This window comes from Salvia hispanica, chromosome 4, assembly GCF_029641045.1.
Source record: "Salvia hispanica isolate PSC_SH4W2 chromosome 4, Shi_PSC_v1, whole genome shotgun sequence".
NCBI classification, from domain to species: domain Eukaryota; kingdom Viridiplantae; phylum Streptophyta; class Magnoliopsida; order Lamiales; family Lamiaceae; genus Salvia; species Salvia hispanica.
The window spans coordinates 39,326,655-39,340,177 of record NC_142695.1 but is presented as its reverse complement, the minus strand read 5'-3'; positions in this window follow the sequence as shown (position 1 = coordinate 39,340,177).

The window sequence follows — 13,523 nt, the reverse complement described above, 5'->3', positions numbered from 1 at the left end:
AAGATGCCAGGAGAAGCACCTAGTTTTGAATTTCGAAAAATGTCACTTCATGGTGACCGAAGGTATTGTCCGGGGGCACGTGGTTTCTGAAAGAGGAATACAAGTGGACAAGGCAAAGGTAGATGTGATATCAAAGTTACCTTACCCCACGAACCAAAAAGAAGTTAGAGGCTTCCTGGGTCACGCGGGATTTTATAGGAGGTTTATCAAGGATTTCGTGAAAATCGCGCAACCGCTCACTCATCTGTTGCACAACGATGTGGAATTTGTCTTTGACAAAGGATGCAAGAAGGTATTTCAATTGCTTAAGGACAGACTCGTGTCAGCACCAATAATCAGGGCGCTAGACTGGAATTACCCTTTTGAGATAATGTGCGACGCGAGTGATTTCGCTGTGGGAGCTGTCCTAGGGCAGAAGATAGACGGGAAAAGTTATGTGATCTTCTATGCTTCTAAGACTCTGAATCAGGCTCAGAAGAATTATGACACCACGGAGAAGGAAATGTTGGCTGTCGTATACTCGTTTGAAAAATTCCGACCCTACCTTCTTGGGTCGAGGGCTAAGAAAAAGTCTAAGCCGAGGTTGATCCGTTGGGTGTTATTCTTGCATGAGTTTGAATGGGAAGTGAGAGACAAAAGAGGAACGGAGAATAGAGTAGCCGATCACTTGAGCAGAATATATCAAGGGGAAACAGAAGAGGCCATACCCGATGCTTTCCCTGAAGAGCATTTGTATTTTCTGGAGAAATTCCCTAGACCAATTAGCTGGGAAGCAGTTTTGGCTTTAACCGGTCTAGGAGAATCCGATAAAGGGAAGCGCACACTTAACGCAGAACCGTGGTTTGCTGACTTAGCCAACTACTTGGTCACGGGAGAGGTGCCAAGTTCAGACGAAGTTTCCCGGGCCCAGAAGATGAAAATTAAAAGCAAAGACAAATATTACTTTTGGGACGATCCTTACATGTGGAAGATGTGTTCAGATCAAGTGATTAGGCGCTGCATTCCCGAATGGGAACAAAGAGATGTGCTAATTCATTGCCACACTTTGGCATGTGGAGGTCACTTTGGACCAAGGAAGACAGCAAGGAAGGTTCTAGACAGCGGTTTTTACTGGCCGACACTCAATAAAGATGCCTTTGAATTCTGTCAGTGTTGCGAGAGATGCCAACAGACAGGGGGAATTTCAAGGAGGGACGAGATGCCTCAGGTCCCGGTGGGAACACTTATATATTGGTTGCAGTAGACTATGTGTCTAAGTGGATAGAAGCTAGGGCCACCACAACATGCGAATCAAAGGAGGTGGCAAAATTTCTGAAGACCAATATTTTCAACAGATATGGAGTTCCTAGAGCCATCGTCTCAGATCAAGGAACACATTTCTGTAATCGCACCATCGAAGCCCTGATGAAGAAATATGGTGTTCACCATAGAGTGTCGACCCCGTACCACCCTCAGTCTAATGGCCAAGCGGAGATTTCTAATCGCGAGATCAAGGCGATATTGGAGAAGACAGTTAATCCGTCAAGGAAGGAGTGGAACAAGAGGCTCGGTGACGCATTGTGGGCTTACAGAACTGCTTTTTAGACGCCTATTGGAATGTTGCCTTACAGGCTTGTGTTTGGCAAGATGTGCCACTTACCCGTGGGTATAGAGCACAAGGCGTACTGGGCAGTAAAAGAGATGAATATGAAGCCTTCGGCTTGTGAAGAGGAGAGAAAGTTACAGTTAAAAGAGCGGAGGAACTGAGGCTGGAGGCTTATGAATCTGCTATGTGGTATAAGGAAAGGACAAGGTTATGGCATGACAAGAATCTCCGGGTCAAGGAACTCCATGTGGGACAGAAGGTGCTCCTTTTCCAATCCCGGCTCAAGCTGATGCCAGGGAAGTTGAAGTCTAAGTGGATCGGTCCATATACCATTGTCGGCCTCCGCGCGAATGGAGCTGTAGAGATCCAGGGAAGTGCCTCTAACTCTGTCCCTTTTCTTGTTAATGGTCATAGAGTGAAAGTCTATAGGGATAATTCTGAGTTGTGTGTAGTGGAGGAAGTGCCACTACGCGCACTCCCTATTATCACCTAGTCAGACAAGGAAGTATTCTCGATGAATTCCTAGGTCAGGTGAATTGGTTTACATTTTAAATATATACACTGAACCAGAGGATCTCGGGAATACTCAAAAGGAATGTGTAAATAATTTAATTACGTTATAAAAATTCAGGTAAAAATCCAAAAAAAAAGAGAAAAACTAAATCTTCCAAAAATATTTTCGAAGCACCAGACTCCGTAGGAAACCCGTTGTCTTGTATTCTATCCTTGACCTAGGAGTCTGGCGTCTTCAATTTCTTTTTAAGTGTAAAGTCGTGGTCAGGGAAATCAGCTAGGGAAGGAGAGTCTAGAGAAGGAATTTTAGGAGGGATGGAGATAATTCGAATTTCAAATTGGCCGATATTTATGGGAGGTATACGGTTGCTTACATCACGCCTAACCGCACCATCTTTTCACCAAAAAGGCCAACCGGCAGTTTCTCTCTCCAATAATCCCAAACGACGAACTGCATTTTCTCTCCCTTCTCTCGACTTTGTTTCTCTCTCAAGAAATACAAACCCTAACCTGATTTCTACCTAGTTTTCTTTTGATTTCAGATTTACGGTGATGCATCCAACTCAGGCAACCAGAAGTTTGCAGCCGGAGGTGTACGACGCGGTTCTACTGGCAGAACTGACGCAAAAATTGGGAAGCGTCGACAAGGCGAAAGAGGTTTACGCTCTATTCTCAGCCAGCCTGATGACATCCGTGGCTGCCACACCACCACCGACGATTCCCACGGATTCGACGACACAACCCGCGGTTCCCCACGACGAAGAGCCTCAAGCTATAACCAGAGTGCCGGACTCTGGCCCTCAAAAGGCGGAAACCGCTCCAAACACGAGTACACTGGAGGCGGACAAGAGGGAGGAGACGGGTGAACTGGCGGCTGATGGTGGGCGGAGTGATGGTGAAAAGGAGGTGGAGTTCGAGAGACAAGGAGATGAAAACCCTAACTCTGAGGGTGAGAAAAAGGGGGAAACCCCTATTCGAGAAGAAGTTGCTGAGGGGGAAACCCCATGTTATGGTAGAGTTTGTTGTGGGGGAAACCCCTGTTTTGGAAAGGATTGCTGAGGGGGAAACCCCTATGGAGACCGGGGATGAAACCCCAAAGGATTTTAGGGGAGCGACCCCTGAACCAATGGAGGAGGGGGCGACCCCGAGTGATGTTAGGGGGGAAACCCCTGTTTATATCGAGGGGGGGACCCCAATGGTGGATGATGTGGGGAAAACCCCGAAAAAGCTTTTGGAAGAGACAGACCTAGATACTACTGGAGTACCGGAGCCCGACGAGGAAGGGCAAGATCTGATTGTGGACCTGGTGGACGACCAGGAAGAAGACGAACCCCGGGTAGACGAGAGAGCAGAGCGGCGAAGGGCCAGGAGGAGTCTGTTAGACGAAGTAGATGACTTGGTCTATTCTGAGAAAGAGGAGTTCCCTGCCCGAGGGACAGAAGCTAAAGAGGCGGAGGATCGTCGCCTGGCCAAGGAAAGGGTGAGGAAAGGAAAGGCAGCTGCGGCCCAGTCAAAGCGGTCAAGGAAAGCTACCTCCGTCAAGGAGGTTGAGGAGCCCCTTTCCCCAGTGACCGAAGTTCCCTCCGCCGAGGAACAAGCCAAGCCTACTCCTGGGTCCGATTCCGAACTTGGAGAATCTGACGAGGAGTTTAGCCATGAGTGCCCGGAGGTGTGGCTGACTAGGGAACTGCTGGAGTCGATGAGGCGCTTCGACGATAAGAAACGGGCCACGGCGTACAAAGTGAGATGCAGTGCGGGGAAGATGGCTAAGTCTGGCAAGCAGTACAGCTCCAAAGAACTTAGGATGATTGCATGCGATGAGGATTTCCGCGCGTGTATATACACGATGGAATTCAAGTGGTTATTGAAGCACAGCCAGGATAAGGTGCCCGTAGATTTAGCCCAGGAGTTTTTCTCAATGTTCCGACTAAAGAACACTTCTGACCTCGACGCGGACTCCATCACATTCAGGCTTTTCAACGAAGAACATGAAATGAGCATCAGAGAGTGGTCATTGAGGATGGGGTTGTTTACCAAGGCTGAAGATGACGAAGGCATCTGGAATGAGAGGATGGTCGGCATGCCTCACACATTGAAGACCGCTTCCTCCGATTCGCCCACACATTTATTAGCTACAATCTAATGGGAATGGCGAACTCAGCTCTTACAACTACCGACCTCTACTTCACTTGGTGCATGGAGAAAGGCGTGAAGGTGCATCTAGGCTACTGGTTGCTCAAGCATGTCATCAAATGACAAGCAACCCTGCTCGACATATGTATACCTGCCATCTCCTTGGCGCCTACCTCCAACGGAACATCAACATGAAGATAGCCAAAACCGCTCCTTTGGTCGTGATGTGCGAGCCCCCGGAGACTTTCAGCGTTGAATACTTTTTCAACAAAGGGTTGCTCCAAGCTCACGGCAAAGAGACTTTCTTCTACGAGGTAGGAGACAAGGTGAAAACGGAGACGGAGGCGGTGGAGGCTGTGCCCAGTGAGGAGGTCAAGGAGTTGAGGAAGGATGTACAGGAGTTGAGGAAGGAAATGCAAGTGATGAGAAAGGAGATGGTGAGAGAGCTTGGTGGGATGCGGAAGGAATTAAGCGAGAACAGAGAGGAGGTGAAGGCACTGCGAGGGAACATTGCAGACTTGGCGGTGAAGTCCTCCAAGCAGAATGAGCGGATGACGGAGGCTGTGGAGCTGATAATGAAAATGTTAAAATGGTTGGAAAAAAACACTCCCCCTGACCCAGCAGAAGGTTCTTCCTGATGGGGTTTGGTGCCCCTTGCACAGCGGAAGACTTGTACAACACAAATATATCAGATACGGATCTATTTGAACGATTATGCGATTAATCAATTCACATGTTAAACAGATATTGCATGCCAAAACGCAAATAATTCATGCTCAAAGAAAATAAATCCTAAACATGATTTCTACGGTTTAGTCATAAAACTAAGACAGTGTAACCCCAAGGACATTACATGAATGACTGGTAAACTATAATATAGTTACTAGTCTTTCTCAAGCACTAGGGTATATTCATTACCTCAATCAAAATCATTTGCCATAGTTAATATGATATATACTTGCAATGCATAAGCACAACTAATATCAAACTTAGTACACATTATAGCATATATGAGACGTCTATCTCCAACACTAGTCTCATTATTCTTAATCTCACTAAGCGCCAAACGACACTTGACTAGAGACAAGACAATTCCATCTTGAGAGGTATAAACCTTTTCATGGAATTTCTAATGCTTAAATGTTCCAAGCAATGTGTAGATATAGGATTCCTAAAAGAATCTCAACTTTCTTTCTAGCATCTTAAAAGGACTTAGATGCTAAGAATGTAATTAGTTTCTCTTAAATCATTTATCTTAAACTGGGTAGACAACCAGTTTCCTACGCTAGATGTCAATCTTAGTTGTTTGCAACTTTTGTAAATTTCATCATCGTAGAGTACCAATAATACCACATTTAATGGACTTTCAACTTCCTGGTGCTTACAGCACTGCAATGGGCAAAAGTCAAATTCCAGACATTTGACAATTTTGATAAAACACATATACTTTGATTTAGATGCTTGCCTAAGACCACGAAGGTCTTTATAAGCTTCCAATCATGCGTTTCTTGCCCTTAATTACATATCCATTAGAATGTTCTAGTAGATAATTTCCTCAAGACTTCTATTTATAGAAGGCTGTCTTGACAATCATAATACATACATTCTAATTTATGTAAGTTCTAATAGACAATAGGATCAAATAAATCCTGGCACAACGATAGCGAGAAGATAATTCTCTTTGGGCATAACCCATTGTCATTGTCTAGCCTTTTGAGATCCATATTTACACTTGCAAATATACTAGCTCACACTGACTGACACAGCCTATAGGTAGTTTTGCAAGTCTTGTAAAACATGTTGTCTATCTTAGATTGTAGTTTGAAATCTATCACCTCTTCAAGGATGAATATCCAAATGAACCAATACTACATTGTAGTTAAAGGGATTATGTTTAAGTTGATCTAAGACTGAGTCTTACGACACTCTTAGACCCATAAACTTATTGTGTTCCAGTGGAACGCTCCCACTACTATATGATTCTTACAATCTTAGGTACTGAAGTTGATTTTATTAGTGCAAAAGTTTCTAATGGTATGACTTCTTGGTAATGTGGAAAATCCGATATCTCTCTCTTTATTTTGAGAGTTATCACACTGTTAGGCTTGTAGTTCATCTCTAGATCTTCATACAAGAATTATATCTTTGAAGATTACAGAACTTATAACCTTACATCATTTGGGAAAAACCTTAAAACATGCCTCAGTACTCAACTCCAATTTCTTGGACACTTTTCCAACACGTGTTGGAACAACATTACACCTTGAGATGTGCTAGACTAGAGACGCTATAGTCCACAACTCGTGTTCTGTAGAAGGTACTGATGTTGGTAGTTTCTTTAATGTTTATCCCATCAATGATAAGATTTTAATAAGTACAACTCATCACATAATCAAACTTGTCTTAGAAAGACTTCGATTCCTTCTTACATAACTATCACATTCATTAGATGAATGCTTGGATTCGTTAATGGAGATTAGACTCCCACTACTGATCATAACCCTTTGCTCGTCTTCTTATGGTGTAAACCATTAAGTCTCGCTAGTATTTCTATATTGCACTTCTATAAGTATTCTGAATCTCTTGAAAAATCAAATGATTGTAACTCATAGTGCATCAAATAGACTTTCTCAACTCTCAAGCTATTTAACGAAATGTTAAAATCTTGATAGTCTAGATCAGTTCGAACAATTTCTAAGTATTTTCTTGGCCTTAAGGCTAAGAGCCATAAATACTTTATCATTCAATGATTAAGAAGTTGATGTTCGCACTTATATTATTTTAATTAGGGATGTCAATCGGGCCAGCCCACCGGGTTTCGGGCCAACCCTATTCGGGTTGCGGGTCAATCGGGTGCGGGCTAATCGGGCTGTGATTTTTTCGGGTTACAAAAGTTCAGCCCTAACCCTAAAAGCTCGGGTTTCGGGCTAGCCCAGCGGGCTAATCGGGTTGCTACCGATAAAATTAACATGCGTTCAATCCTATAAATAATAGTGAAAATTAGTTATATTTATAGAATGTAAAATATTTAATTATGATAAATTTGATATATATGCTTAAACTCAAACATAAACATGATCAAATACTAATATTTGAGATTTATGTACAATAAAACATAAACATCAAGAAATTTTAAAGCATGTTTTAGAAATTTAAATATATTTTTTAGTGAATTTGAAGTTTCTAATTTATATATCTATTATTATGTTAATAAAAATTTAACATATAATTTATATATTTAATATATAAAAATAAAAGTTATTGTTTAGTAATCTATATTATAAAATAACCAATGAAGTGTCGAATTATAGTCAAACAAATAGAACGATAGAAATTTTATCGGGTTTTCGGGCCAGCCCATCGGGTTTTCGGGTCTGGCCCTAATGGGTTGCGGGTTAATCGGGTGCGGGCTAATCGGGTTGTAATTTTATCGGGCTAGAAATTTTCAGCCCTAACCCTGAAAATTTGGCGGGCTATTCGGGCCGGCCCACGGGTTGCGGGCTACATTGACATCCCTAATTTTAATACTATGATGCCTTAAGCATCAACCATAATACAATAGTTGAGCATTAATAGCTCCCACTGCAACAAAAACCTAACTGGATCAAGATCTCTTACTTAGAAGTAGCATTGTCATGTAAGTCATTGTCCTTCTATAAAATAGGTCAATCCAACTCACAAAACATCTTTTCTCGCTTTAAACAAACTCCGATGACAATCCAGGCTCTCCCATTTTCATATCTAGTCTTTTGTTCAAAAGAACTAGGACTTAAGAAAAATGCAGCCTTTATGAATTCGTCATCTATCATGTTACTTTCCTCTAATAGTAACACAACGACTATTATTCTGAAGATTTTCTACTTTTAAGTTAAACCTTCTTATAGTCATTTCTTGTTACTTTAGGCGATGACTTGTGTCAGAAACTATTTGAGTGATCAAAAGATCCTCAAAACATTCTGTCACTCTAGGATATTCCAATCGAATCATCTTGACAGATTCTATTGATATCCATCTTTCATCGTTATTAACCAAGACTTGTCGAGCTACTTAAAGGAAAATAGCTTGACCTTATTCCTCAAAGAGCTTGTCAAGTACATGCATAATGCATTCTCGAACATTCTTCGTGGAATTATGTCGAAGAAATGGAGGACATGAATCATTGAGTATAAACTCAAGGTTTTCAGCGATGAGAAACTTATCCATTTTCGTTTCCGGTCTACATAATTTAGGCATTCGAGTTTTCTTTCTTTAAGGATCGCAGACAAAAATTAAATGACATAATGAAGATTTGGCAAAGAAACTTATTATCACATACTCATGCTCAATACATAATCACAAATAACCACAAAACAATTATGTATCTTACAACAGCAAAATTAATAAATTGTATCCTCCTTTGGAGGTTAATACGCATTAAAACTTAGACAATTTTACTGGTCACAACACCGACGCGTCAATATCTTCCTCCTTTGGAGGTCAACACGCCTAATACTGCCTAAGCACGACCATCAGATTTAGCATTACAGAATTTTATTTCTACAACACACTCTCATAACAATGTTCATGTGCTGATAACAAAACCAAGCTATCTCATAAATTCTGATTGAACCCTGAAACTCGCAGTTCCTTAGGATTATTGTCCCCACTTTGCAGGTGGCAATAATATTGGGAACCACTTTCTAGTTCATTCTATTTATTATGTGAGAAGTCCGCCCTTATGAACTTACTGTTTTCGTAGGATTATTGTCCCTACTTTGCAGGTGGCGATAATATTAGAAAATCAGCTTCACAAAATTTGGCAGTCCAACCGATGGAGACCATATACAATGCACTTGTTGTAATCATCACTTAGATATTTTGTATGGTTTTTGCATAATTATCACATAAGCAGATAAAGCAGATAATCCACTTAAAATAGATAAACACCAAATAAACAGATAAATCTATTTAATGCATGGCATTTTAACACACATGATAATTATCGACAATTATTTAATCTAGTCAAGGGAGAATCAATTAAATAGTTAAGTTTTATATTGGATCATAATTGTCCAATTACTGATAGGATTTATCAAGATAGAGTTAACTATCTAAATCCATTTAGGATTATTCAAGATTTTATTTCGATAAAATCAAATCCTACAATTCAAGATAACGTTGATCTAGGATTATCATTATTTAAATCGTACTAGGATATTACTAGATAGAAACAATTCCATCATAATCCATTAGATAAAAATAAATTCCTGTCAACCAAGATTTATATCAATCTCAATTCTATTTAGAATAGACATCATGAATATATCAAACATTACTTAAGATTTCTTAGATAAATAAATTTATCTAAATCCAATTAAATAGGGATTTTCTTATATTTCATTAACATCCTAATCTATCTAGGACATAAATCCAAAAGATAAGGATAACTTGGATTAATACTTATTTTAATCCATCTAGGATTTGTCTTAATAGAATTAAATCTATTCAAATCCATAGGATAAAATAAATTAATATAAATTTTTATCCTAATTCATCTAGGATTTATCTTGGAGTAATCCATATAAATCCATAGAATTAGATAATATTATATTATAATTATTCAAATCTATCCAAGATTTATCTAGGAACAAACCATGTAAATCTATAAGAAAAGAATAAAATATTATATTATCGTTATCCAAATCCATCTAGAATTTATCTACGAATAAATTCATATAAACTCATAGGATAAGAATAAAATAATATTATCATTATCTAAATCCAACTAGGATTTATCTAGGGATAAATCTACATTAATCCATAGGATATAAATAAAAATTAGATTGTCATTATCCAAATTTAGCTATGATTCATCTAGGAATTAAATCCCTACAAATCCATAAAATAAGAATAAAATCTATAATTAATCCATGATTTAAGACAAAATCAAATCTTATATAATATATAAAATCCACAAAAGATATATTCAAATCTTATTTCAAAATTAATCTTGAATTCTTTCCAAAATTGAATCCAAGGATTTGGAAACCCTAATCAAATTTTGGAAAGCGAAGTCACGAGAACGAGGCATAGGAAAACCCTTCCGTCGGACTCCCACTGCTCCGCTGCAGCGCTGTCGTCGCCTCACGAGTCCGGGAATCTGCCGACGGGCTCCCACTCGAGCTGACGGCGCTGCTGCGTAGCTGCTTCTCCAAATCAGACCCATCATCGCTGCTGCTGGACACTTCCGACGCTGCTGCATCGATGTCCCACCGCCGGGGTCGCTGTCGTTGCATCGCTGCGTACCAGTCAGCGCCGAACAAAACCGCCCAGCAACGTCACAGCCGCTGCTGCGGTGTCTTCAAATCCGGAGCCGATCTCCGAGCAGCGCAGTCAACGAACAAAATTCGTGAAGAAGATGTATTCGATTTGATTTAAGGCTAATCAAATCTTGATGTCAACGCAATGATTAATTAACTTTTATAATCAATTCACATGATCAATACTCACGTTAACAATACACAATTGTGTTGGATAAAAAAAATCCAAACCACGTAACAGAAACATGTAATCATGCAAAGTAATGATTACAAATAAAATCACATAAAGCAATCACTCCTAGACATCAAGCCTTGCGACGTTCGGGGACGTGCAGCCCCGGCGCGAGCGCCGACTGCGCGTCCTCACCGAATGTGCTCTTGTTGTCATTCTAATTATGCATTCAAGCAATTCACATAACATGAAATTAATCCACATAATCAGAACCAAAAATTGGCTCTGATACCAATTGATGGGGTTTGGTGCCCCTTGCTGCCTTGCACAGCGGAAGACTTGTACAAAACAAATAAATCAGATACGGATCTATTTGACCGATTATGCGATTAATCAATTCACATATTAAACAGATAATTGCATGCCAGAACGCAAATAATTCATGCTCAAAGAAAATAAATCCTAAACATGATTTCTACGGTTTAGAGTTACCGATTTGATTTTCCAAAGAATCGTCGATTGCTCGCGTCTTCTCCACGTGATGATCTTCAATACTAGACCACGGATCTTCTCTCTGGTTCTCAAACTGTATCTCGATATCAGTGTGGGCTGATCTTATCAAAATACTAGGACTCGAATAAAGAAGACAGAAGAATTCCTTTTGGGAAAAGGTGAAGAATTTGAAATCCTCCACAGCAGGAGAGTTCGAAATTTTCGAAAATTTTGAGAATAAAAATTGTGATAATTATACCAAACCTAACACTTCCTGGATCCGGTAGTGAGGTCAAGCAGCCCGGCCAAGCCAGTTCTTCCCTCCAGCGACCCCCACACCAGCTCAAGGAAGTGTTCACCCCATCTGCGTCCAAGCCAGTGTTAATCCTATCCAAATCAAAGTCCCTGACGTTAAAGAAACCAGTGTCCGATCAGCAAGAGAAGGAGGAAGAAGAGTCGGAGCTGCCGGCGAAGAAGAAAGTGAAGATGACCCGACCCGAAATCTCACCCCAGTCTGGCTCTCGAGGGGGCCAAACCCAGAAGTTAATTGCCCCCATGACCAAGTAACTTTTATTTTCTGTATTAGCGTAATTTTTTGTTCTTTATGCCTGTGTTATTATCTGTGTCTCTGTTAATAATTGCTATATGTGTTTACCTTCTCCCACTTAGCCCAATGCTTGGTCTAAGTGTGAGAAGTTTGTGTTTTCTGTTTTACTGTTGTCTTCTCCCACTTAGCCCGATGCTCGATCTAAGTGTGAGAAGTTTTATTTGGCTATATTGTTTGTTGTGTGTTGAATTGACTACCCTGTTTCCCCCCTTCACGACGATAGCTTGGGGACAAGCTTGAGTGAAGTGGGAGGGGGAGGGGAGTCAATGCGTGTATTTGTTTAGCATATTAAGAGTCGTTAAGTCTAGGTTTTGTTTGTGTCGCATGAGCTGGTGAATATAATACGGCATGATCTCCTTAGTGAGAGTAATTGAAGATAGGATGTATTTCAACTTAGAAGCATTTTCCTTTAATAAGTCGAGGTCAATCTGGATGAAGTAAGAACGATAGAAGATGTCTCAGCTGACTTAGTTGTGAAGGAGAAAAATAGGGAAATTGGGTTTTGAAGGTATAAGCTGGACAAAGTTCAGGTAAAGGAGTTATAAGCTGGACGAAGTCCAAAGAAAAAAAAAAAAAAAAAAAAAAAAAAAAAAAAAAAAAAGAAGAAGAAAATGGAGGAATAAGCTGGACAAAGTCCAGAGAGAAAAAAATGAATGAAAAAAAAAGGAGGTATAAGCTGGACAAAGTCCAGGGGAAATATGTCTAAGGGCAGGAAGCAATAGTAACCTGACCCAGCAAAAAAAGGGGGAACGAAGTATAGAAAGGAGAAAACTCTCATAACCCGACGCTTCAGTGGTAAGGCAATAACTTATGAGAGATTCAGTCCTAACATCCATGTGAGGAATGAGTGATCGAGTGAATCCAATAATTGGGGAGGTGAAAGGCTATCTTTACGAACTGACAGATTGATTAGGTAGAAGAAGGGAAGGGGCCAATTTGGAGAAGTGCAGCCTGTTGGATTGACCTTAATCTTGTGGGGACGGTTTCCTAAAAGTTGAAGCTAGCTCATGCATATGTGTTTATGTTTTCTTTAAGTGTTTGTTATTTTGTGTGCTATTTTGTGTCTAGGTCTAGGAGTCTGTGTTAAGTTAGAATCTAGAGAGTCGGTCAGGGGATAACCGTGCGTTGAAATTCGCCTTATTCTTTTTTCTTGTCTTTATACTTGAGGACAAGTATGGTTTAAGTGTGAACAGTTTGATAAGGCTAATTTCATGCATCGGTTATGTGGTGAAAAATCACCTTTTTAATGGGTCTAACACAATTTTTAAGCCAGGTGTGTGAAGGAAATCGCTAGGTCCAGGAAGAGCTGAAGGCAGTGGACTAGCGAAGGAAAGTGAGCAGAATTAAAGAGAAAAATGGCTGGACGAAGGGAGTCAAAAGCTGAGGGCAAAGAAGACCATTCACACAAGAGAGCCCCTGCTGGACCCACTTCCACGCCTATATATAGAGGAGCATGCAACACACGAAAGATACATGATTTAGCTCTCATGCTCACACACTCACACACACTTGGGAAAATGGGGATTCTGGGGTAGTTAGAGGTTCATCTTCGGGAGAAAGTCAGTGGTAACACCGTCCTCACGAAGGGCAAATATACAATCATTTACATTCAGTTTTTTGCACTTTTATTCCGTCGAACTTCAACGTTTCCGAAGTCGATTGGTTGTTTGCTACTTACCGTTTATCTATGCATTTAGTTTACGTCACGATGGTGTTCATTTT